Genomic DNA, 25071 nt, shown 5'->3' with positions numbered 1-25071 from the left:
TTCCCATGCACTTATGCGATCTGAATGACACCTGGCCTAGCAGGATCGTTGTCTCTGTTTTCCCTCTATTCCCCCTCCCTTGCCTAGTCGCGCCTTGAAACACTTGTGTATAGGCGCGTTATAAATGGTATCTCATATCATATCATCTTAAATGCCCATCATTCCTTTTAGTCATTCTCCCCCAGCACGTAGCTTTGTCAGCCTTCCCCTTTCTAATCACCTTCCATTCACACCTCTTATTGGCAGGGGTGGACGGGCCTATGGGGAACTCTGGAGATTTCCCGGTAGGCCTCTGCACCGTGGGCCTCTTTTGTGTGGTATTTCCAAATTCCAATGGTTAAAGGGTTGGGCTTACTGAAAATGTGTAATATGGGGCCACTTTGAAAATGATATCTCGTTTGGTTCCCAGTCCACCCCTACTTAAGGGACATGCCTAGGACTAAAGCCACCATCCCCCACCTATGACCTACACACACAGCTGTGCCTGCTGGAGGAAGGATAGCTCAGGGGCAATGCGTTTGTCTTGGAAGCAAGACAATGCAGTGCAACACAGGTTCGAATCCCTGACATGCTCAATTGCTGAAGACTACTGGCCAGGCCATTCAAATAAAGACAAGCAAACCAGTAGCTGTGAGATAGCTGAGCACTATATGAGATGAGACTCTAATGAGCAGGACCCAGGTTCAAAACCCCAGTAAGGGGGAAGCAAAAACCAAAGGTGCCTTTCATAACTGTCCATGAATGATTCTCTGAGTTACAAAAAGTAGTGGCACAAGGGTGGATTTCCCTGAAAAGTAGAGGAACATCGTGCCCTTCAGTCCCCACCCACTCCGACCTCTGAAAGAGGCAGAGAAAGGAAAGAGGTAGTGAAAGAGAGACAGGAGAGAGAGAGAGACCATGGGAGAGAGGGAAAGAAAGAGGGAATCGGGTTTTCTGGATCATCTAAACATGTTGAGGATGGAAACCACCATTATCATCAAAGACCCTAAGCATGGGCCCATCATAAATATGATTATGAAACACACTCAAAAACACTGGAGCACCTCAATCACAAGTCCAACCGCCTTTGCTGTAAAGTTCATCGCGCATAGTGCCGTGGCTCCCTGCTCCTTGGTATTAAGCTGGGCGTGACATGGCAGGGCCAATGAGAATTCTCTTTATACTAAGAGATGAACCATAACAAGAAGGGGCTTCATGTTCAATGGGGCAGAGTGGGAAATGTAAATGTGGGGCGCAATGCTACGCTGGGGAAAAGAGAAAGGGACGTTGCTTCATATGCTATGAGTCATATGCTGTCCTCGAGTACTTACCTTCTGGTGTGAAGTATTAGATAGCCTTGATGTGATTTTATCCATCAGCTTTCCAAGAATGCCATTACAGGTGCTGTTATTGTCGAATAATGGGCGTTGTATAAGTGCTAGGCTATATGGGAGTTGGATTGACAAAGTGCTGGTAATAGCGGCAAAGCAGATCTTGAGAATATGGAGAACTGGGAAGAAGCCGCAAGTTGAGGGTTGGATTAATGATACTTTGCTACTATCTTATTTTGAGCGGGTCATGTTACACAGGCAGGGTAAGGTAGACACCTATCAGGCCCTTTGAAGGCCCTTCAATGATGTATATGGCAGTGGGGTGTCAGATTGATTAATGTACTGGTCTAAACAGTCAGGGATGGAAATGTAATGGTATTGGTATAGATATTGTTTCCATCACTGTGTGTGTGTAAATGTTTGTTTTGTTCTTTTGTCTTTTTGTCTAGGTGTAGAAAATAGGATAATAGTTTTTTGAATTTATTTTGCTGCTATTTAGAAATAATGACTGTTGCCCAGTGTGTGTGTAAACGCTTAACCTATAAATGGTTTCTTGGATGTATTTGTTGAATAGTAACTGGATATGTTAGGATGCATAATATCTCACGTGTATTGTTTAACAATGTACACTATTGTATTCTTTCATATGCTTGTTTTGAAAATATTAAATAAAGATGTTAAAAAAATGAATCAGGCCCTAAGTTCAATCAAACTGGCTCAATGTAATGTCGACGAAGAATGTTTTCATGAAAAAGTAGCTGGCTGCCAAAGTCAGCCAACATTTTTGAGGACTTTTGTGTTGTGTATGAAAATGCTGTGTCTTACGATTTTTCTTTAAGAAAGAAATCCATAGACGTTATTGCTGAAATACTGTCATGTGGCTTCCAAGTGTGCCTGTGTGATTTTATCCATCTGTAATTATCACTTACCTGCTTTACTCCAATAGGTTCCCCTTCATACCTGCATTGTTCCCCCCTCCCCTGCACTCTCTGTCTCTGCCACCAGGGGGCATCCCCATTGCAGTGCCCTGTCTTTGAAAGTTCCTTTTTCTTTTTTTCTTTCTTGTCATTCAATGCTTTGATGAGGACCTCATCCTGTGCTTCGCTTCCCCTACATTCTGTACTTATTTGCACGCAGCCACTTTCAGTAGAAGCTCATTTCTTTAATTTGTACTGCGTCACTTTTTGGTAAAGATTTTCTTCAGGGGGGGTCATTCATTGAGATCCTTTATTTGAGGTGTTATCATTTTAGAACTGTTGACACTTGTGAAACGTGGCCGGTGTTAGTACAGAAAACTGCAAAGAATGCCTGCCCTCCCTTTAACACGGGGATCGGCCAATCCTTATTCAGTGTTTCCCTGTGGTTTACTCTCCACGCCCACTAAGTCCACGCACGTCATCGGGATGCTCGTAGGAATGGTCCGAATAACGTCTGCTTTGATGGTGTTTTGCAGCGATGTGAATTGTGAACCACAATGGTCTGGGAAACGTACACCAACCCTTTTAACAAAGACTGCAATGAAGCTATGGGTTTCTAAGGCCGCGTTTAGCATATGTTACATTTTAAATGTAGGGCAGTCAGAGGGTTACCGCTCCAGGACCAAAGTGTTGAGCCATGCAGCTAAGCCACGTAAAACGTAATGGTGATCGGCCTAGCAGGTGACATGATATGATATGATAATTTATTTATATAGCGCCTATACACAATGTGTTTCAAAGCGCTTCAAGGCAAGGGAGGGAACAAGGGAAAATACAATGATATTCTTACAGGCCATGGACAGTAAGGATGTGAAATTTACTATCCTACTCGGCCTGACGACATTTCAGATAGTGCAAGAGCTAAGACATAGATAAGGAAGGGAGGGGGAGAGTGGGAAGGAAATGGAAACAGACAGGCGACTACTGTACTAGGCCTGACGACATTTCTGGTAGAGCTGGAGAAAAACAAAAGGTGAGGGAGAGGGGTGCAGAGAGGGTGGGGAGGAACAAAACAAGTGACTAATGTACTAGGCCTGACGACATTTCAGATAGTGCTGGAGGGAGGGGGGGGGGGAACAGTAAGGGGATGTGGACACGCGCGGTTAATATTGACATTCATTTATATGGTATAGGGTTGAACAATTAGTAACTCTTTGTGTGGCCTGGGAGCTTACAAAATGGTTGATTGATCCATTTACTCCTGCCATTAGACATTTCTGAAGTGTGCCACTGGAGCGGTGAGTTCTTGCATTTTAGAGGCATCAAGAACCTCACCCTGAGATTGTGGTATACAATGCCTGCAGGGTGCCAGGCCAGCTTATCGTGAACTGGATGGATGCATAGAGAAAGCAGGACAGACACAAGCATACCTTCCCCGGCATTGGTAAACGTTTGCGGTGAGAAGATGCTGGAAGCTGGACTTGGGGTGGAAGTGATGATGATGCTTCCATATGGCGTGTTGGAGCAAGAGAATCCAACTTCCCTGTTCCAGGCGGAGCTGCTAAAGGCCAGCGTCCATGTGAATATTGAACCATCTAATAAACACTAGCGCAACACTAGGTTCCCCTGAAGGAGAGTGGCCATAGGAGGTGTGATGCTGGAAATGCCTTATGGAGGAACAGGGCCCCCTGTCCTTGTCCCACTACTTCTGTGTGTGTGTTTTCTTTATGATTTCTGGCACTGAGGTTCAGTCTGGACCGCTGGCAGTGCAGCTCTTCATGTTTCTCTTTTGGTGAACAACACCCATGGGTTAATCTTATGACACCGATGGGTGGGGGTACACCCTTGGACCCCTTATGTGTGGTTTTGGGCACCTGTGTGTTGCCCACAGATCAGGGTATGGGCTGGTGGCAGCTACATGCTGACTTGGTAGTGCCTGTGAGTGCCCTCTCTTTTTGGGACACTCAGGCCCTGCCACAGGAATCAATGGATTCCTGATAGAAAGCATGATGGTGCCTGTGGCATCTTGGTTTTTATTGCCTTTGACCTTGTTTCCCAAAGTCCTGGGAAGCCCTGACTCTGTCCCTTCCTCCTGAATGGCTGTTGGGTGGAAACACCATATATGTCTCTGTTGTCCCTTTCCCAATTGTTGGCTGTTAGGTGGAAATACTACATATGGTGCTGGGGTTGCCTCCTGTCAGACGGACTGGAGCCTTGCCAGGTACTGTGTTTTGTGGGTACACCCTAGGGGTGGGATCTTTGTGAATGGAGTTGGGAGTTAACTCACATTCTCTGTTGTGGGTGTCTGGTTTCTGTGTGTGTGAGACAATGAATGAGACAGCCCTGACGGAAACTGACATGAATGCAGTGCAGAGAGCTGAAAATCTCGGTACTCGCTCCAATCCACATTCTTTGTTATGGGTGTCTGGGTGGAGTGAATGGCCTGAATGCTTGTGAGCCTGATTGGCTGCCTTGCTGCATGAATGCCCTTCTGTGTGATTGGCTGACTGAGCCTGGCACAGCCAGAGTGAATGCGGGAAATATGTGTATATCTGGGGCCCTCTCACTTACCAATTTGTTCAGAAGCTCAAGTCGAAAGCTGGAGAAAGAAGTAGCTGTTCCTAGAAGCCCAACTGGAAGAGAGGTCTTCTGCTGCATTTTTTCAATGTAATCTGAAAGATGCGTCTCCCAAGGACGGATCCAAAGAGGAGCTGCAAAGGAGACACCCCAGCTACGAATGACCATTGTGCAAAGCTGATGCTCTTCATCGAAAGTATCCTGGAAGCCAGAGGATTCCTCCAGAGAAGGGGTCTTCAAAGTCCAGAAGAGGAGTGCCAGACATCTTGAGCCAGAGAAATCCATTGGTGTTGCCCAGGATCCGGAGGTGCATTTTGTGACAGCTGGAAGCCATTGCAGTCTACCACCCAGAAGAGGGGGTACACTGGCACAGTGCTTCTGGACACCCAGAGCTGCAAAAGTTCCAAACTGCCTAAGAATATTTGAAAGGATATCCTTGCCTTTCACCACTGACCACTTTTACCTGCCAGAGAGAGGCCAGAGTCCTTGGGTACAGTGGAAGGTCCGTTGGTGGATTCCCGCCACCAGAAGCTAACAAAGACATCCTGAGAGTCCAGACATTGGTGAGGGCACGAGGTCCACTCCAGTGGTCAAGTCCAGGTCACAAAAACCATGCAGAAGTCCATGCTGCGGCTGCACCACCAAAGAACCGAAAGCTGGAAAACTGTGATATTCCAAAACCCGACACCAAAAATGACCTATGCGCCCGTCACCGCCAAAAATCACCCAAGGGTGCCAGGGGTCTTACTTTCATCTGCCAAGCCTTTAAGTAGCCCACAGCATGTTTCTTCTTTACTGGACTTCTACAGCCAGAGAAATCATCAACCAAAGGAGAGCACCACGAAGAGCAAAACTGCTGCACTTCGGAAAGACTTTGGTTCCTTTTTATTCTTGGACACAGCATCCCAGTGGCTCCTTCTTCCAAAAGGGGTCCATCCTCAGAAGGAATCGCCGAGTTAAGCCGAGAAACTCTGCCACTTCGCTGTCAAGGCACCAAAGGTACTGTGACGAGGAAGAGCATCTTCTAGCCTCAGGAGTCGTCCAGGGGTCCCAGATTCATCTTGCATCCTGTTCTCCTGTAGCCTCTCAGGTACTTTGGGGTGGTAGAACCTTTCAAAATAAAGCACAAGGTTATTGAACATTATTGGACTGGGCTGTAAAAGAGAACATACGTTACTCCCTAATTTATCCCTTACATGTTGCCCAGGTGGGGGGATCCTCACTCAGAATTACTTGTCTAGTCCAAAGAAAGTATTCTTCCACTGTTCATGCCTAACCTGCCTTTCTTCTCTATGCTGATACACCTCACTTAAGAATCCACCTGCCTATTTAAAACTGTCTGCAGTTAGTGCATCTATTACTGGATTTAAGTAATGTGTGATTCCACATAGAGTGCATATAATTGCCATTCTTTGAATAAGTATTCCAAGTACAAAGTGTTATTATTTATATGTGTGTATATTCCTAAACCCTAATTTTATATAAATAAGCTGTATTATCACCTAACATAGTGTGTGAACATTCCTTTGTGGGGGCTTTGGGGAAACACTGCGGGCGGCTATTTGAGGGAGGATCACATGGGAGGAGACAGCCTCCGGGGAGATGTCATGGCTTCATTGGATGAGACGCGATATCCCTCATTTGCCCATGAAGAAGACCACTTGATACCCAATATCCCAAATGGCCTATTGCCATGTATCTGTACCACCTTTTAGGGAAAATAGATACACCTTTCTCAAAGTCGTTTTAACCAAACTTCCATCCCAGGAGAGAAGGGTAAAAGCTCCAAGGCTGCCTTTCCCACTTCTAATTATCATCCATATAGAACTGGCTCATCATTTGGAAAGATTGCAAGTAATTATTCATGTAATTTGCATCAGTAAAGAACAATGGACTTCAACTCCCACAATTACCCAAGCACTTGGACGAGGAGGAAGAAGGGAGCAATACAGAGTGGAAAGAGCCTCAGGCTCAATGAGCATGCTAGTTGTTTTCACAAGGCGCCTGTATGCAGGACATTTAAAGACTGAAAACCAACTCTAAGAGGCTGAAACTATTTGGAAGAAGTCATGGTACCTCTCTGCGAGACATGTGGTCCGTGGGAGCAAGAAACAATGTGGCAGAGCCAAGGGGCTCACCAGTAAGGAGGTGGATGGATGTTGCGCAAGAAGGATGTGCTGCAGACACGCCAGGAACCAAGGGAAGATTCTTGGGCATTCAACAGTTGGAGAAAGCAATGCTTCACCTACCGGGACTTGAAGGAAGGCAAGCCCATTGATTGGAAGCCGCTAGAGGAACCACGATGACGTGGAAGCAGTCCAGAGTGGAAAATGGACGGCAAGGCTTTCCTGCATAGGTGCAAACAATACCGAAGACGTCACACAGAGCTGGTGAGTCAACCTAAGCATAGGGGGGACTCTGGGGCATTTCAACGACTGCACCAAACACAATTTATATGCTTTAAAGCCACGGAAACCCAGACTTTAAGGTGATTGTTTACAAATCAATAAGGCATATTGCAAATACAAGCCCCAGCTATATATGAGAGTATGGAATGCAGATTTGGGGAACTCTAAGGGCGAATATTCAAACAATCATATATACAGAACCAAAGAAGATATATACAATTGTGGAATTAAAAGAGGAACTGTTTACCTATGAATGTGAGAAGACCTGTCAGGCGAGTAAACGAGACATGTACAAGTAACTATGAATGTGAGAAGAGTTGGCAGATGAGTAAACCAGGCAACTACATGTATATGAGAAGCCCTGGCAGGAGAGTAAAGCAGGCAACCACAAGTGCATAAGAAGCCCTGGCAGGGCAGTATATTAGGCAGTTACAAATATACAGGAAGTCCCTAGAAAGGACTGTGTTTGTTGAACAAAAGTAGGAACATTTGATAGAAGGAACATTTGAAAGAAGGAACTACAAGGCTAAGGAACTTTGTAACAATAAAGGATCAAGGGGAAGGGAATCACCCTCTGGAGCCAAACTTCCTTTACTTTGGAGAACCGTTCATCTGGAGCTATTCTAATTTTCCTTTCTGAACTCTTTTTGCAATAACCAGGTTAAAGACATTTCCCTTTTCACTTTATGATTTGATTTGTAGTGTGAGGGTCAGTATAGAACAAAAGGACAGTTTTGATTATGACATCATGACACCGACAGATCCTTAGCTTTTGGTTTTAGGTAGGGAAACTCCTCTTAGAGCAGGGTCACAGAGGATTTTCCCAACCCGTTTTATGTTAATAAAAGTCTTTAACCAAAAACATGGCAACTTTGTGACCGAATACTTTCATTTCTGAATTCTCACAACATACAGTGAGTGTAACTCATAGAGGGTAAAATCATTTGGTGGAACACATTGGCATATTCACAGATGTTTAATATGCAGCTCTCATACATTTTTCTATGGCCTGTAGAAGAACTCTGAACAGGAGAGATAGGATTTATAGCAGTACCTGAACATTTGGGACAGCCAAACTTAGAATTTGACTTTGCCTCTGGTGGAACACATTTTGGCTCAGGAACATGGTCCTGATGACCTCAAGTGGTGGGCAATTGAGAAAGTACACAATCGTGACCCTTATGCATCTGCAGTGAAGCTGGCACGGAGAGAACAATGGTGGATATATCAGACCAATAGCCACATTGATGGATTAAAGAATCAAGAAGAATGGCGTCAATTGGGGTGTGTCTAATAATATTATTTTGAAGTGCCACCCTCTCTTTGTGCCTGTTTACAATGTATTTTACATTTGTAAACAAGGGGTTTATAATTGGCCCTGTTCAATTACGTTACTGATATACATTGATTCATTCTAATGCATACTTGTCTGTTTCTATTTTGTCAACGATGGTCAAGTGTCTTAGCTTGGCAGGCTGCCAGATTATTGGAGTTTGATTTGTTGTTTTCCAATGTGAGGCGGTAGAAGTACAATTCTTGTCTATTCGCTATATATACTAACATTGGATAGTTACCAATCCAACATGGTGCTTTGCACCCACATGAGTCTAGACATGTTTTTGACGTGCTGATGTGAATATGTCACATGACTGGATATAGCACATCAGAGTTTGAAAGCCGGTTAGATTGGAGATGCTCTGGTAGGATTTCCCTCTGATGTTTTGTCTATTTCCAGAAATGCGGTAAGTGTATGTATGATGGTTTTAGATCCTACGCCAGATCACTGTAGTTTTGATGTTTACTTTTCATTATTTATTGCACACATTCTGATGGAGTTTTTTTCCCACTGCAGATGTGCAGATTGAGAGCAGGGACATTTAGTAGCCTTGTGTCCAGCTCTAGTGGACATTTTCCATATTGTTCCATGTTTTTAATGTTCACGTGGAGTGACAAAGATGCAGGTAATTTTATGGGCTTTCTGTGTCTAATGCTGGACAAGCCAACAGTAAGGCAGTTTCCTACAGTTGACTTTTTCGTTTTTGAAGGATACTTTTAGCCTGCTACAAAGCATAAGAGCATATTGCAGACTTAATTTGATGGAGGCAATTGGTTTTCTCCTAATTGATTATAATAATTATCTACCACTATTGATGTGGACATGTGCTCTTCCACATTGGCTGATTCATGGAAATCTTTTTTTGTTTTCACTTTTTGCATTAGAATGTGTCTCTGTGATATTTCCAAGAGGCAATCTGGCTGACATTTCATATAGGCATGAACTTGAAACATGGTCTTGGCTGCTATAGGTCCTGAAGAAGACGGATGATAGAATTTTTATCTGCACATCATGTTGAAACTAGCCGTTTGGAAGGTCTTCATGATCTAGTTTTGATGACTAGAATTTTTAGTTGAAAGTGATATCAGCTAGTCGGCCATACAGTTGTGCATATTTTTGAAGACTATGGGCCTCATTACGAGTCCGGCGGGCCCGTATTACCATTCCGCGTCTGTGATTCCTGGAATCACCGGGGCATTACAACCTCGGTGACCCAGGAATTCCGGAGGCGGAATTCTGTAAGTCCCCATTCTCATTGAGACCCATAGGACTCCATGGGGATGAGGACAATGGAAACACTGGTCCCGTCTATGGCAGAGCCGGTGTTTCCATTTGCACCTGCAGGCGGGTGGTGTAAATCCCGCCAGGTCAGACCTGGCGGGAGTGACACCTCCCGCCTGCAGGACTCTTAATCTGCTGGTCCGGAAACAACAGTGGCAGCAGTTTTACCGCCACTGTTCTTTCCGGACCGGCAGGGTCATAATGAGGCCCTATATGTTGCACAGTTGATTTGAGTTTTTGATTGGTATGAGTATTTGTATGTTGGTGTTTTTCTTATGACAACATTGTTTTGTATAATGTACTGGTTGATATACCGGGTGTTGCCTGGGATTTCATTTCCTCATAAGTCCTATTTGTAAGAAATCCCTTAAGGTAGCTTTACGCTTTACGCTTTTCGGAAAGGCCCCATAAAAAGGTGAAAAGAAAAATGCACTACCTTTTTCTATTATTTAATATTTTAAATGTTTTTCCTCATAAAGACTACCCAACATAATGTTTTGTTCTACTCAAAAACTCATTCTGAAATGTATAACTGTATGAGAGAACAACATGGAGGTTCCTGAGCAGCATGATGGGTGACATGATGCCGACGGTGCCAACAACTATGGACTTAAAATTTAATATTACACAAGTACATGTTCATTGTAAGGCTTGTTTATAAAAACATTTTACGTTTTGCCAGTTGGAGCAAAGATATACAACTGATTCGGGGAACCCAAACTAGAACATGCAACATATAACTATTCGTGGGAGAAACATGGGGATTCCAAGCTGGTACCAGTGCACTTAATCGACTGGCCATGTGCCTTGCTGGTCGTGATACCGAATGCCAACCTGACCAGGAACTGTAGGTGCTTGAAACTGAATGGCATGTTTGTCGGAATGAGTGGAACGGGGGGGATGAATACATCTTCTACTTTTTCCTTCCTGGTCAACATTGTTGCTTCAATTACTTTGGGCAGCAACATTTTTTGACGCACATCCTTGTGCCATTAAACAGCCTAGGTGGGTCGAGAGTACGATGCAGCATGAGGGGTGACCCACCTTTCAATCAAAGGTGATGCGGTGGCAATCCCGGGGGGGCAGAGTGAGTTAAGGAATTCTGTTGGATAGTTTACAGCTTCATCGGTATCCACCACTGAATCGATTGAGTTGTACTCAGTAATAGTGCCCGGAAGTATATCCTGAATCTGATTATTAATTTCATTTACAGAATCATTTTTAGCAGCAAAGATGGCTCGTTCACACAGCCACTTATGAAATACCATTTTAGCACTATTCGTAAGAGAGTAATAGAAATGCTTATGGCACCTCTTTATGTAGCAACAGTTTGGAAACTTCTGCCTTCCCCTTTGCAGGTCCATTCACCTCCCATACGACTCACCTTCTCCCCGCATATGCCTTCGCCATACACTTCTCATATGCCTTTGCCTCCCATATGCCACGCCACAAACCCACAAACAATTTTTGACTTTTATATATTGTCATGGCATCATGAATTAGACACAGACAACAGGTTCAAGTTTGGTTCATAAACGTTTTATTAACTTAAAAGGGAGGATAGAGTAAGGCCTAATTTTCCCTATGCTAAGGTGGGATTTCCTACCTAAAGAAAACTAATGATAGTCAGTTTAAAGAAGTCCAAATCAAATGTCTGTCTGTGTCCAACTAACTGTATACAATGTGCAGGGATGTCAGCATGAAAATGAGTAGTAATTGGTGTGATTTGCGCTAAACACTAAAAAATGTCAGCAGAGAGTTTCTCTTTAATAAAGCTCTAATAATCTGGAATTCACAGACTGTATCCAGTGTGAGCGAGCGAGATCTTCAGCAACATCTTATATCAGGCCTTACTTCCAGACTGGACTGTGGAATACTCAGCTGAAATCCAGATAGGGGCTTTTCCCCCACCCTTTTCATCAGAAAAGATGCAGGAGCTTTACCACAACCTTACCACCTTGAAAATCACCTGGAAGGTCGAACACGTCTGCAAATCACAATAAATACCTTTGTCTAAATGGAATTCCAGATTCTTAGAGATTGATTTAAGCAACAAGCTCGAGCTGTGGGGGCGTTACAGAATCAGGTAATTCCCAGGGGTCGATAGTTACAGGCCAGACCAAAGCGGGGGCCTTAACGAAGGCCCTGGGGCGTTACCTGACTCAGTAATGCCCCGTGCGAGGGGCTTATTGCCATTTATTATCCGGGCTGCAAGACTGGGGTACTAAGAGCATTGTTTTTCTGTTCCGAAAAGCTCTGGTGTTTCGGGACAGAAAAAGAAAATGCAAAGAATTGGCCTGGGGAAGGGAAACAGAGTCCCTTCTCCCTTTCCATGATGGCCATTCAAGAAATAGGGAAAATGTAAATAAAATAAATGCAGGGACTACTTCCTTTCCATGACGGCCTGTTGCAGATCAGGAGCAGATGTGGTGGGGATAGAAGTGTTCCCAGCACGTCTGCTCCCAAAATGGACCAAAAAGAAGGTAAGTGGGGTTGGGAGGGTATTGTTTTGATTGGGGGTGTGGGGGAAGGAAAACACTTACCTCAATCCCCAGTGGTGGATTACCCCGTTCCGAGCCTCCTCATTGGGTGAGGGGCTGCCACACCCCCCCGCCAGGAACAAAGGAAAGGAACGCCAGGAGAGGGATTCCCTGTCATGTAAAGCCTCAGCGAATGATTGTTACAATCTGATTGACTTTCGCCAGGTACTAATAATGAGAAACCCTCTGCTGACATTTTTTTTAGTAGCACGAATGTGGTTGGTCTCACACCAATTCCTATCAATAACCAGGAACAGTGGGGTACTGTCCCAAGTAGTCTGTATCCACATGCAGCTGGACATGCAAGATTCTAACGGGCAAGAGCAGTGGTCCTGTATTTCTATTGCTCCCAATCAAAATGAGTAGTGCCAAAATAAAGTTTTGAGCTTCTTCCAGCGCTTGGCTTGTAATCAGCCTCCCCTTCCCCAAGTTCAAAACAGTTCACAAGGCGTGGGGGTTCCCTTCACCAAGAGTTCAAATCTTCCAACTTTTCAACAAAAGAAAACAACATAGCTCCTTGGGACACTTCCCGGCTCTTTGAATATTGGCACTGTTCAGTAGTTCACATAGGAAGTTCTGTTTCTTGACTTCAAAATCACATAGGAGATTGTTGAATAAAACACATGCTTTTTATGGAGACCTTTTAATGGCTTCTCCATGCAGGGGCGTCGCTCTCGGTGCAGTTGTCGGAACACATAGTCCACCCATTACAGGTTATGCAACCAATACCCCTTCTTGACTGCTTTCCGTCAACAATGTGCCACTAGTTCCACTTGACAGTGATGCTTGTTCTATTCACCTGTGTCACACTCCCTTTTTTGAAAAAATGTTAACAACTGTTTTTATTAATCGGTTGGACACATGGTAAAATTCCATTATGTAAAGTAAATACAGATAAGCTTATTCAGTACAACTAAAACATCTAGCTCATTTTCGGATGGGCGAAACCCCCTGTTTCTCACATATACCTCTCTCCCAATTTGTCCAACCACTACACAGTGTTGGAAGCCCACAAATAAAGTCTTGTCAAAATGGGTTTGAATGTTAAAGCTGGGACCATCTGATCGTATTCTAACAGAGGAGCCCACATATTCATAAATTGGTGAAGTTTTTCTTCTTTTGCCGCAGTGACTTTCTCCACCACCAGAATGTCCCATACTTTAATCCACCAGAGAGATAGGTCCGGAACCTCTGGGGATTTCCAGAGGCAAGCAATCGTAATGCATGGAGCCAGCAGTAGTTGTGTAATTAGTTTTGCACGTTCCGCAGATTTAGGATATGCCTCTTCAATTGGGGCACCCAAAAGGAGAGTCTCAGGGCTCATCTGAAGTTTGGCGTGGGTGATGGATTCTATGATAGCGGTTATGCTACCCAGAAGGAGTGAATAAGCGGGCAGTCCCACCACATGTAAAAATATGAGCCCTGTGCCCCGCAATTTCGCCAGCAAGTAGGTACCAATGAAGTCTGAAAATTGTATAACTGTACTGGGGAATAATATCAGCGGAATAAAAGTTTTAGGGCACATTTGTTGTTGGTCACGCATCTGGAGGAAGAATGGTTTCTGGCCCAAATGTCAAGCCAAGATTGGTCCTCCAGTGGGTGGCCTAAATCCATTTCCCAGCGACTCATGTAGGCTTGGCGACCGACTAACATATCAATCCTCAGGAGTTTATATAGTTTAGAGACCCCTACAGGCTGTAGGCCTTCCCTGGCGGTTATCTCAAGTGGGCTCAAGGCATGTGTAGCTCCTGGTGTTATCCCTGGATGTGTGATCTAGTACCTTAGCTGCACATAAGAGAATCTATCCGACTCCGAGAGTCAAAATACCTCTTTAAAGTCATCAAACATGCATGGACAGTCCCTCTCAAACAGCTGGGCTAATGTTTGAATGTCACCCTGCCTCCAATTTTTAAAAGCTTCCGGCTGCATACCAGGAGAAAAGGCAGGGTTATGAACGATAGGGGAGAGTGGGCCCATACCTCTGGGGACTTTTTTTGTCCTTAGAGCCTGATCCCATGACTTTAAAGTGACCTTTGAAGAGGAGAGCAGGTTTTGCCACGGTTTTTGTATCATCTGGGGGACAAAAGGCAGAAAACAAAGAGGGAGTGGGAGACTGGATTGTTCAATATCAACCCATTTTGGCAGAGTAGTGTGGGACACCCATGTTAAGAGATGCGAGATCTGCATTGACTATGAATAACCTGGAACTCTGAGCCCACATAATCGAGCCCCTCCCATCATAACCTTCTTTGGGATTCTGGCCTTCTTACCAGGCCAAATAAATCCCACCGTTTTCCGCTGCACACGGACACGTACGTTTTCCGTGATTTCCACAGGAAGGGACGAACAGAAATAAAGAAGGCGAGAGAGTAAATTCATTTTAACTGCAGTAATGCAGCCTATCAAAGAAATCTCCCCAGTCGCCCATTTCTCCAGATCTGTTTTTCTAGGGTCTTAAAGAGGGGCAGGAGAGTAGGCACAAATAAGTATTTAGGTGAGGCCGTGATCCGAATCCCCAGGTATTTAATGGATTTGGTATCCGATCCGATTGGACAGAGGGATTGGAAGGAGAACATTTCTTGTGAAGATAGCCCCACCCCTAATGAAACAGAGTTCCCATAAATTATTTCAAAACCCAAGACTGAAGCTCTTGAATGGCTGCTTGGAGGGGGGCCTTGGACCATGATTCCCCTGATTGCCGGATTACTGCATATGCCTTGAGCCAGGGGCTCCATAATTAGAGCAAATAAAAGAGGGGAGAGAGGGCATCCTTGTCAGGTCCCACACATGAAGGGGACAGGGGATGTTTGTTCCCGATTTACCCAGAGTAGAGTATTTGGGGATAAATAGTTGGCCAAAATCATTTTACGGAAGCAGGGCCCAAATTGGAATGCCAGGGTTAGTTGCATTAAGGACCAGTCTACCTTATCAAATGTCTTAGTAGCATCTAGTGCCGGAAGGGCCAATTTTCACTGGTCTGCTGTTCTTTTTTCTATCAGGTTCAGGGCTCCCCTAATGTTGCTGCCTGTTTTTGTCCCTAGAACAAAGACTGGTCAGCATCAATCAATTCTGGGAGAAGTGGAGCCAAGTTATTTGCCAATACTAACTTTAGAATATATATTTGCATCCATATTCAACAAAGAAATTGGTATATAGGAGGCCCAATCCTTCAGATCCTTCCCAGGTTTTAACAATAACATAGTAGTTGAGGTCTGCATAGAAGGGGTTATATTTTCCACTTCTCTGAAAGAATTTAAAAGGGCCATGAATGGGGACAGCAGTTGGCTTCTAAAAGTTTATAACCTTTAGTTGAAAACCCATTGGGGCCCGGGGCTCTAGATTTCAGGGATTTAATTACTGCATCAATTTCTTCCAACTCAATAGGGGATTCTAAGGCTTCTTTGTTCTCCTGAGGGAGGTCTAGCAAAGCGGCTTCTTCAATAAATCTCTTTTGATCCTGGAGAGCCAGAGCTGCCATTGTTTCTATTAAGGGAGATTTTGCCAACTGTAGCTTAGACTGTTCCCCATATTGTGTCACCCCAAGTAGGTCTTTTAGGCCTATAATAGTATTGCGTTTTTTATATTGAGCTAATGTCCTTGCAGGAATTGGTTGGCCTTATTGCTCTTAATATAATACCCATGTTTTGTCATTGAAATGGAATCAGCTATCTCTTCAGTGTAAAGGGCCCTGATTTGTTCCTGGCAATATGGAGGGCTTGGTGGAGTTTAGGGGACTAATCTTTCTTGTATTTCCCCTCAATCTTGTTCTAGTTGAGTTCGAGCCTGTTTTTCCCCCTGTGTTTTTTCCCCTGTGGTAAGCCGCAGCGTGGGCTATTAAGACTCCCTGAATAACAGCCTTCATGGTATCCCATGTTGTAGCTGGGGACGTGTGTTCGGCCGGTTTCTCCCGGAAGTAGTTCGGTATCACTTTAGCTACCACATCCCTAAGGCCCACATCATTTAAGATTGGGTCATACAGTCGCCATTGAGGTTGTGGGGGTGGGGAGGGGCTGAATCCCACATTCTAACCTGCAATAGGACCGGAGCATGATCAGAAAGAATTCTGGGGGTAATAGAAACCTTGTCAATAAATGGCATAAATTGGGGGGGATGCTCAGATTAAGTCTATACAGGAAGAAGAGTGATGGACATGAGAGACAAAGATATAATCCCATTCCCCTGGGGGTAACACTCTCCATATGTCCACCCACAGAATCTTGTAGAAATGGAGGATACTCAAGGCAATCTTGAAGTCTCTAGTCGACCTCCGGGACCCCATTAAAGTCTCCCCCAATGATGACCTGACCCTCCAAGAAGGGAAGAATTATTTCCTCTAGATTTCTGAAGAATCGGTCCTGTCCCTTATTAGGGGCATATATCCTGACTAGAGAGTACATCTGCCCCGATAACATACATTTCACTCCAATGTATCGACCTTCCGGATCTCGTATGGTATCCAGCTCGTTGAACGAGATGTGTTTTGCTAATTGGATCGCTGAAACGCCCGTCTTTGCTTCGCTGGAGGTCAACAAATTTTAAGGGTAGACTCTGCTCTGTAGGTGAATAAAATCTGAAGGAAGGAGATGGGTGTCTTGCAGAAAGATCACAGAACCATTCAAGTCTCTCAGACGTCACAGAATAGACTTTCATTGTACTGGGAAGTTCAAACCCTTAATGTTTAGTGACACAAAGCCCAAGTTCTGATGAGGTAATGTGGAGTCTCTCAGGGTGGTGTCATCCATGGAGGGGAAGGCACCATCATGAGTTAGAACGTATCCAGATCCATATACCAACCAAGGTTTTAACTGAACTGCCCAACAAAAAACAGAACCACAAAAGAAAACCCCAAAGAATGTAGGGCATATCGCTCCAAAGACCATCAGGTGACATCTCACTTGAGGCCGGGCATGAGCCGTATGAAGCCCATTGTGAACTAAGCGTCGCTCGGAGCCTCCTTGGTGTTAGTTGCCAATTTGCATATGCCAGGGGACTCCATATGGAGCGAGCACAACCATGATTCAGGTATGTGGTAGGGGTTCCCTGGATTGCGATCTTTGTGGACTCTTGACCATGTGGCTCATTGCATCTTTGGTTTATCACTCTCCCCCCTCAAAGCAACCAAGTAGGGACCCATCCTCTTTATTTGGTGGAGAGGAGCTCAGAATCCCCTCTGCATCATCCAAGCAAGTGATTGTTCGAGCGGTCTACTTGAACGTAAACTGTAAAGAAGTGGGGAATAGCCAGCGACATTTGATGTTAGGTCAGAGGCCGGAGAGCTCTGTGTTTTTTAATGTGGCAGCCGCTAGGTCCTGGAAAACCTGTAGGGGTGAGCCTTGAAAGGTCAATTCATCCTGGGAGCGACCCACTGCTATGATTTCCTGCTTAATAGTGAAGAAGTGGATCTGAGTAATGACATCAGAGGAAAATCTGGCACCAAACCCCTGCGAATACGTAATGTGTGGGTGCGGTCCAGTAGGAGCAGTGTTTTGTCAAGATGTGGCGAAAGAGCTTGAAAGAAATCTCCTACATACTCATTCATATTTTTTGTGCCCTGTTCTCCATGTCCTCCCGTTTATATTCCAAGATCTTGTTTCTTCTCTTCAAAGATCAGATTTTTGTTGTATGTCCAGCAGTGTGGTTGAGTGGTCCAGGACATGGTCCTTAGTTTCCCCCAATCTTTGTTGTACTTCCACGATTTTCTTATCTATTCGCTCTAACTTGGTGGAAATCTCAGACATGCAGTTCCGAAATTCCACTTGGATGTCCAGCATGAAAAATTGGATATCTTCCTTAGTGGCTAGCTGACCAGCTGGACAATCTTGGGTCTGAGGCTGAGATTTTGCCAGGTCTGCCTTTCTCCTATTATCTGAAGGCAGTAACATTGTGGACATATCTGCGCTTTTCTGGGCTTTAGAATGTTTCAACATGGTATTTCGTGTCACAAGGGGTCCTCACCCCTGTGATGTCACACCCGGACAATATGTATTCACCACTCTAATGCCCAGCCAACCAAAGTGATATAGTCCCAATAAGCCCCAGGGGGGCCTCGCTGCGGAGTCCTCGAGCAAAAGCTCCCAGCAGGAGGCAGCGACCTACATGTAGAGCCCCAACAGAGCCCTCACAAAGATACCCAAGTAAAAGAGATACCGGCCAAACTGTTGTTAGGGGACGGGGGACTGGTAGGCGCAGCTGAGAGCTCCTACTATCTTCAGCATTTCAATTCTCAAAGCGGGATGGTGTTCCCTTCGCCTGTCGCCCGTAACAGAACAGTATCCCTTGGATCCCGACTGCTCAGAGGGGGAACGAGTGTTCACTTCGAAGGTACCAAGGCTCCGGTCTCGTTCTACGGTCCAGTTTCGGTTCACTCACTCGGTGCCGAAGCGGAGCTGCAGCTCTAACTAGGAGAGGGGCGTGATGGAGAAAGAAAGATGAGCAGGCTCTCCCCTCACTGCCTCGAATAAGCTCATACCACCGGAGACGGTTTCAGCTTGCTTTCCACTTAGCCTTTGGGTGGTCGGTACAGGATAGATCAGCTAGGCGTTCCACAGCACCGTTTAGAAGTTTCAATGAGGTGGCCGAGGACCCCCGGCAGGCTGTGCATAATTCAGCACCCAGGTGAGGTCCCATCTACCATGTCTCCTCAATCATTCCTCACAGGTTCCCACGCTCAGTCCCGGGCATACGAAATGCAACACGGAGCGGAAGCACAGCATAATCTGGCTAAACACTGTGCTTCATGCAGAGGCCATTAGCAGAGCGTCCGCATCGACGACGCTGCAAGCCACACCCTGTGTCACACTCTCTTGATAATGTACTGTGGCTTGGCTGGTCACCATGCATTTGTTACACTTTCTTATATTCCTCTGGCTCTTGCCAATGCATGGTTCCTCCTAACATGCAGTTCCTTGAACTCTTTTGGCTTTAGCCAATGCTTGTTTTCTTATACAGTACAATTCCTTTGAATTCTATTGGCTTTAGCCAATGGTTGGTTTCTCAGATAATACAGTTTGTGGTCTCACACAAATTCACCACCTTTCTTTCACTCCATTCAATATTAATGAGTGCTCAAAACATTCTTTCACTCTTTTCAGTATTCAAAATGACTTATAATGGCTCTCAGTTCATTCGGCATTCAAAAGTACTTGTATTTGCTTTGTTGTATATTCAAAAGTACTTAACAATTCATATGGGCTCAACCGCCCCCTCGCCGTGCCTGAGCCCCCTTCTCCAGGCAGACTTACCGGTCTCTGCGTACGGTGGTATTGCAAGTCTCTGCCTGCTACGGTTCCGCTTCTCCCTGCAGCAGCCCACCTTCGTATTGTGCTGGTGTTCGGCAGCTTTGCTTTTCCCACTGACAGCCTGTCAGCAGGATGAAGACTTCCTCACGAGTCTTCCGGTTCTCGTCTGCATCACTTCAGCAACCCAGCCTGGACCTCCATCTCGCTCTGCGACCTCCTTCCGCTGCCCCAGCTCTGCATTCCCCGGGATTCCTGCAATCCTCTCGCCTACACGCACGCCACCAGTTGTGTCTCCGGCTCTCCCAGCTGGTTTCAGCCACTACGAGTCGGTTCCCATTTCTCCAAGGCTTTCGCCTTTTAAAGTTCCCGCCATCCATTGAAATTATCGTCATATAAATTAAATCATATTTATTTTTGCAATCAGTGTTGGATTGCCATGCCTAACAGAGTGGACTATTTGAATTATGTGATGGAGAACGAAATTACTTGCAGAATAGGTTTCCGTGTGACACAACATTATTTCCATATCAACAGGGCCACCTGAAGATGATACGCATTGCGGAGTGTGCAACGGTGGCAGGGGACCTACCAGGGCATAGGACCACTGAAGATCAGTGAATGTGCTGCAAGGGGCATGCCAGTGGCGGGCTGCCCACCCCCCAGGGATTTGGGAGCTGCCAAAAAGAATGAAGTGTGCCACTGGACCACAGGCTGCTATCCTGGGCACGGGTGCTCCAGTGGACAGTGAAGACAGTGCTGTTGGCATGTGGCAGTGATATAGGTGGCCCAGGAGGCTGACGAGGCTACCTAAGACCAATTTTTTGCACGGGGCGCAGGGAGTTCAGGTGACCCCACATGGTGAATGGGCCCACCCAGAAAAACCACCAGTATGGGGAACGCATAGATTGCGGGTGAACTGCCCCTTTTTCATCAGGGGTCAGACCCCCCAACCAACACAGACAGCACCCACAGGTACTGAACAGGGGTGGCTGACTCCAGTTGCTGCCATTATGTAATTTAACAAGTTTATATCTGTGTGGTGTGTATGTAATGTATGCAAGTGTGTGTTTAGGTGTGTCTTTGTAGTTATACATAGTGATAGTTTTTGGTTGTTGTGCGTGTTGGTAATTTGATAGGGGGATGGGAATTGGGTGGGGGAAAAGTAGTGGAATGTATATAGTGTTGGGACGGTAAGGTGTAAAGTAGGAAATAATGGGTATTTGCAGGTTGCAGTGCACCACTTCCTATCCAGCTGGTCTGCTGGGTGGGGGTGATTTGGTGGCATGGGAGCTCTCCAGGGCCTGGAGTAGTGTAAGCACAATCCTTGGCCAAGGTTGGAGCCAGGATACAGGGGCTACATTATGAATTTTATGAAACCAGCAAGTGGAAATGTACCCCCCCCATCCAATTATTGTTACAATTGTTGTGATCAATAGGACTGGGAAACGAGCAGACACCCATGATTTGTATAGGCCCATTTCTACTCTCAATGGGAAAGCTAAGGTACTGTCATATTGTTTGCTTTGGGCCTTCCCATCATTGATCCATTCAGATCAGTGTGGTTTCATAGACAGGAGGTTTATGCAGAAGAACCTGGGAAGGATATTCAAGGCCTTGACTTGTTCGGGCTCTTGGCCTCACCTCTTGCTGGTGGTGTTATCCCTGTATTCCTGAATTTTTGATTCAGTTTAATGGTCATTCCTTTGAGTAGTGCTGATCAAAATGAGGATTGGGGCCGTTTTTATGGGCAGGCTACAGCTGATATACATCGACACTTAGTGATTGAGATGGTCAATGACTATATCTCAGAAGAATTTCTAGTGAGCAGGGTCAACCATCAGGCATCTCCCTATTGTTGTTCTCCTTGGTAATGTAGATGGTGGCCGAATGATTATGATGGGGCCCGGTATTCAGTGGATTTCACTGGCCAATGGGTGTGGAAGAAGGGGTCTCTCTATATGCAGCTTTCCTCCATTTATATCCGAGGCACCCAGAGTTTTCTATTCCAATGGTCAAGATATTTTGGGATTACAGCAGACTCCCTATAAACCGGGACACATCCATGAGATAACTGGTGTCATGGAAGGAGCATCTGGATATGCTAGTCTGCCCTCTGAGTGAAGGTCTTTTATTTTCAGTACCTTGGTATCCAGGTTGCAAAGACCAGGATAGACTTCTTGGAGCTGAATTGGTAACCGATCTTGCAAAAATCTCCCTATGACTTAAGGCGTTGATAATCACTACTTCTTGCTTATAGGGACAGTAACAATTTTTCAAATGATATCACTCTCTAAATTTTTATATGTATTACAATCAACTCCATAGAACTGAGATCATAAATTTAAATAACTTGTATCTGAATATTGCTATGGATCAATAAGACTGCTGGGGGCGCTGGGCATGATGTACAGGTTGATCTGAAAGGGGGTTTGGGTATCCCAGATGCAGGAAAATACTATTGGTCTTTCCACAGAGTGGTAGCAAATTACTGGGTAAACACACATGGATTGCTTATACCCCGCAATCAGTTTGGAAAGGAACAGGATGGGTCCTTGATCTCCCATGCAGGTCCTACATGGTGAACCAAGACTAGGTGTTCCCCCTTCAGCAAGAAGGAGGGGTTTTCAGCCATGTAAGGCATGTTCTAAACAGACGGGCTGGGGAGGGTCAACATTGCTTTAGTGGCCTCCTTGTATGATAACATCCTGCTGAATGAAGTTCCCTGATATTGGGAATTTGAAAGAAAGCGGGTTTCTCATTTTAGGGGAAGTAATCCATGTCTCCCTAAATTATTTCCTGACCCCCAGGAGGCATTTGAATTGGACAAGGGGCTACTTATTTCAATGTTTGGATATTTTTCACACACCTCAATAGCAATAGGATGAGAAATATGACTTTCCCGGAGGCTCTTTGCTGGGAAGTGCTGTTGGGAGGCTCTGATATCTCACAAACCTACCTCATCAATACATAAGAGTATTAAGGATAACACAACCAGCTCTCTTTTGAAGCCGAAGGTTAGGTGAAAAGATGTCTATAAGCTTCCAGGGAAATTGCTATCAGTTGGAGGTTGAGATTGGTACAATTTAGGGTTCTCTAAGGTTAAGTACTCATCTGAAAGACTAAACAAGTAGGAGGATCAATGCCTTAAGCCCTAAATATGTGACTGTTAATGTAGCATACCTGCCCATGAATACAAGGCTATTGGAATGGAATTTTCAGATAACTCAATAAGGTGCTAGGAAGGCCACTGGAATGGATTGTAAATTAGTCCTGGTTGGTGTTTGCTGGACCTGGTTCTGTAATTGATCTGATATGCTGTTTATTGTCATTACGGGACGAGATGCCACCTACGGCCAGCTGTAAATTGCTTCTCAGTGTTATTGAAATCAAAACCTCTATACAGGGGATAATGTGCATGGGTTACATGAGCCTAGACCTCTCTTTTGTACAGTGACGCATGGATCTGCATTCCCTGTTTGCTGTTGGTGTTGTCAGAAACCTTTTCATGGAGGCATTTCTATGCCAGAAACATTGTTGTTGCAGGGTTTTTTCCTCCTCCCCAACTTATTAATTTACGTGAATCCTCAGGGCCGAAATTGTATTTTAAATAATTTTGTTAATTTTGTTTATCACTGTTCAATGTTGTTTTCCTATATTTGACAGCTTATGCTTTGAAATATATATCTGTTGCAGCTGGACGGCCTTGGAATCTGAATTGCATCAAGGTTCCTGGGAAGGCCTTTTTAATAGATGTGGAGAAACTCCTCTGTTACCAAAATACAAGAAACACCAGAATATCAAGGTGCATTCACTGTGACATCTATCCTCCAAATTCCAGATTCATCCTATTTTTAACAAATGGAGCATGGCACCAGTGTTTTTGGAGAAAGGGAGATGCTTAACATACCTGTTAAGAGCCAAAGTGGTCCACTATCTGTCCTGTAGATACACGTGAAGGTGTCCACAGTACCTTCTGTGCACATCTGTAGTTATTGTTTTGACCACTGGATCTTGAACTGGTTCCTTAATCCCAAACTGCTGCCTCCACTATGTCATGGAGGGTCCTCTTAAACCCTGAGTAAAATCCATGCTTGATTTCGAGGTGCTCACCCCATAGGGGGTTACACTCCAGTCCTTCCTCCTAGCATGCTATATGTTATCCCTTTTCTGTCCCCCTCCTGATTTCGTGTCTCCCTCTCCGTAGACCCCGGATTTCGTATTGTACTTTGAGAGTCGTCTGCTACTCTTCATCCCTGTACACCTTCAGCTAGGTAACCCGCAACCAAAGGGTGAATGAATGAGTATGCTGTCCATAAGGGTAGGTCCTGCATCTGAAGCCACCACTGCCAGATGTACACCCTTCTATTCCCCTCCTTGGGAATCCATGGCACCTGCAGTGTTTGTAAAAGACATTCCTCAATGAGTACCATTAGCTGTATTTTAATGTCGACTGATGTTGCTCTAGCCAGCTGTTATTCTAATGACTGGTGGAGGACCAGCTGTGCTACAAGCTGTGATGCTGGGACATTTTGTATCCTGGCTCCCCTAATGAGACAATTTGAGCACTATATCCTGAATTGGAGCTTTAATCCAAAATTACTATCAATAGCTTATGTCTAGACACCAATCTTGCATAAATATAACAGTTCATTAAAACTACAACAACTGATGAAACTCCTTGAGGTTATTTATAGAAATATAGTCTTGATAAACCATCAATAATTATGAGACACATACATATGTACATCTAAAACTCACACACGTCAGCTAAGAAAGTAATGGAACAGAAAATGCACCCCAAAATCAGAGTGATAACTAAACATGCCTTGTGTGCTTATCTCATGCAACCTTAGTGAACCCAATCACCCCGTGGTCCACTCTGCAGGAACAGTGATACCAAACTATATTGGTGCAATATCCGATATCCCCATCTATCCCTGTAGCTGATCAGGTCAGATGTACCTGATGCTGTAAGATGCAGAGAGGTACACATATATTAAGGCTGCTGACTTCATTTCCATTGAAACACCCCAGAGATTTCGCCGAATTATCAAATGAAGTAGTGCCTCGCTGATCAGAAACCTGATTGGTGGCTATGCAACAGAGATCCGTCAATATGATCATATTTAGTTAGTTGCTGACCTTTCAAGAGCTCCAGCTTTATTTGGGGGATTGGTATATGTTGGTAGTTGGATAGCTAATTTAACTGGTCATTTGCTTTTTTTCAGTAGGGTTTGTGGTTAGATCCGAAGTGGGTTTTGTGCTGCAGTGCAATGACCCATTGAGGATGGTTGTTAGTGACAGTGAAAGAATAACACACTTCACTTTAGTGCAGCTCCCTGGATAAATTCCCTGGATAAATATCATAGGTTCTGATGAGGCTTTTGAACAGTTTGATTAATGTCTTCACCAAATGACAGGTTAAAGGTTTTGATTAAAGTAAGTGGCCAGTGGCAAACGTGGG

General features: G+C 44.8%; 1 protein-coding gene across 12 annotated transcripts in view; it reads right to left on the bottom strand.

Moving 5' to 3' along the window:
- The window catches only part of CACNA1G (calcium voltage-gated channel subunit alpha1 G), a 1457373-nt gene that overhangs the window by 38651 nt on the left and 1393651 nt on the right, over positions 1 to 25071 (bottom strand). The gene's annotated exons all lie outside the window — the stretch shown is intronic.

This window comes from Ambystoma mexicanum, chromosome 3q (genome assembly GCF_040938575.1).
Source record: "Ambystoma mexicanum isolate Mex_15411 chromosome 3q, UKY_AmexF1_1, whole genome shotgun sequence".
Classification (NCBI taxonomy): Eukaryota; Metazoa; Chordata; class Amphibia; order Caudata; family Ambystomatidae; genus Ambystoma; species Ambystoma mexicanum.
The sequence above is the reverse complement of the archived record's forward strand: the minus strand, read 5'-3'. Positions and strand labels throughout refer to the sequence as shown.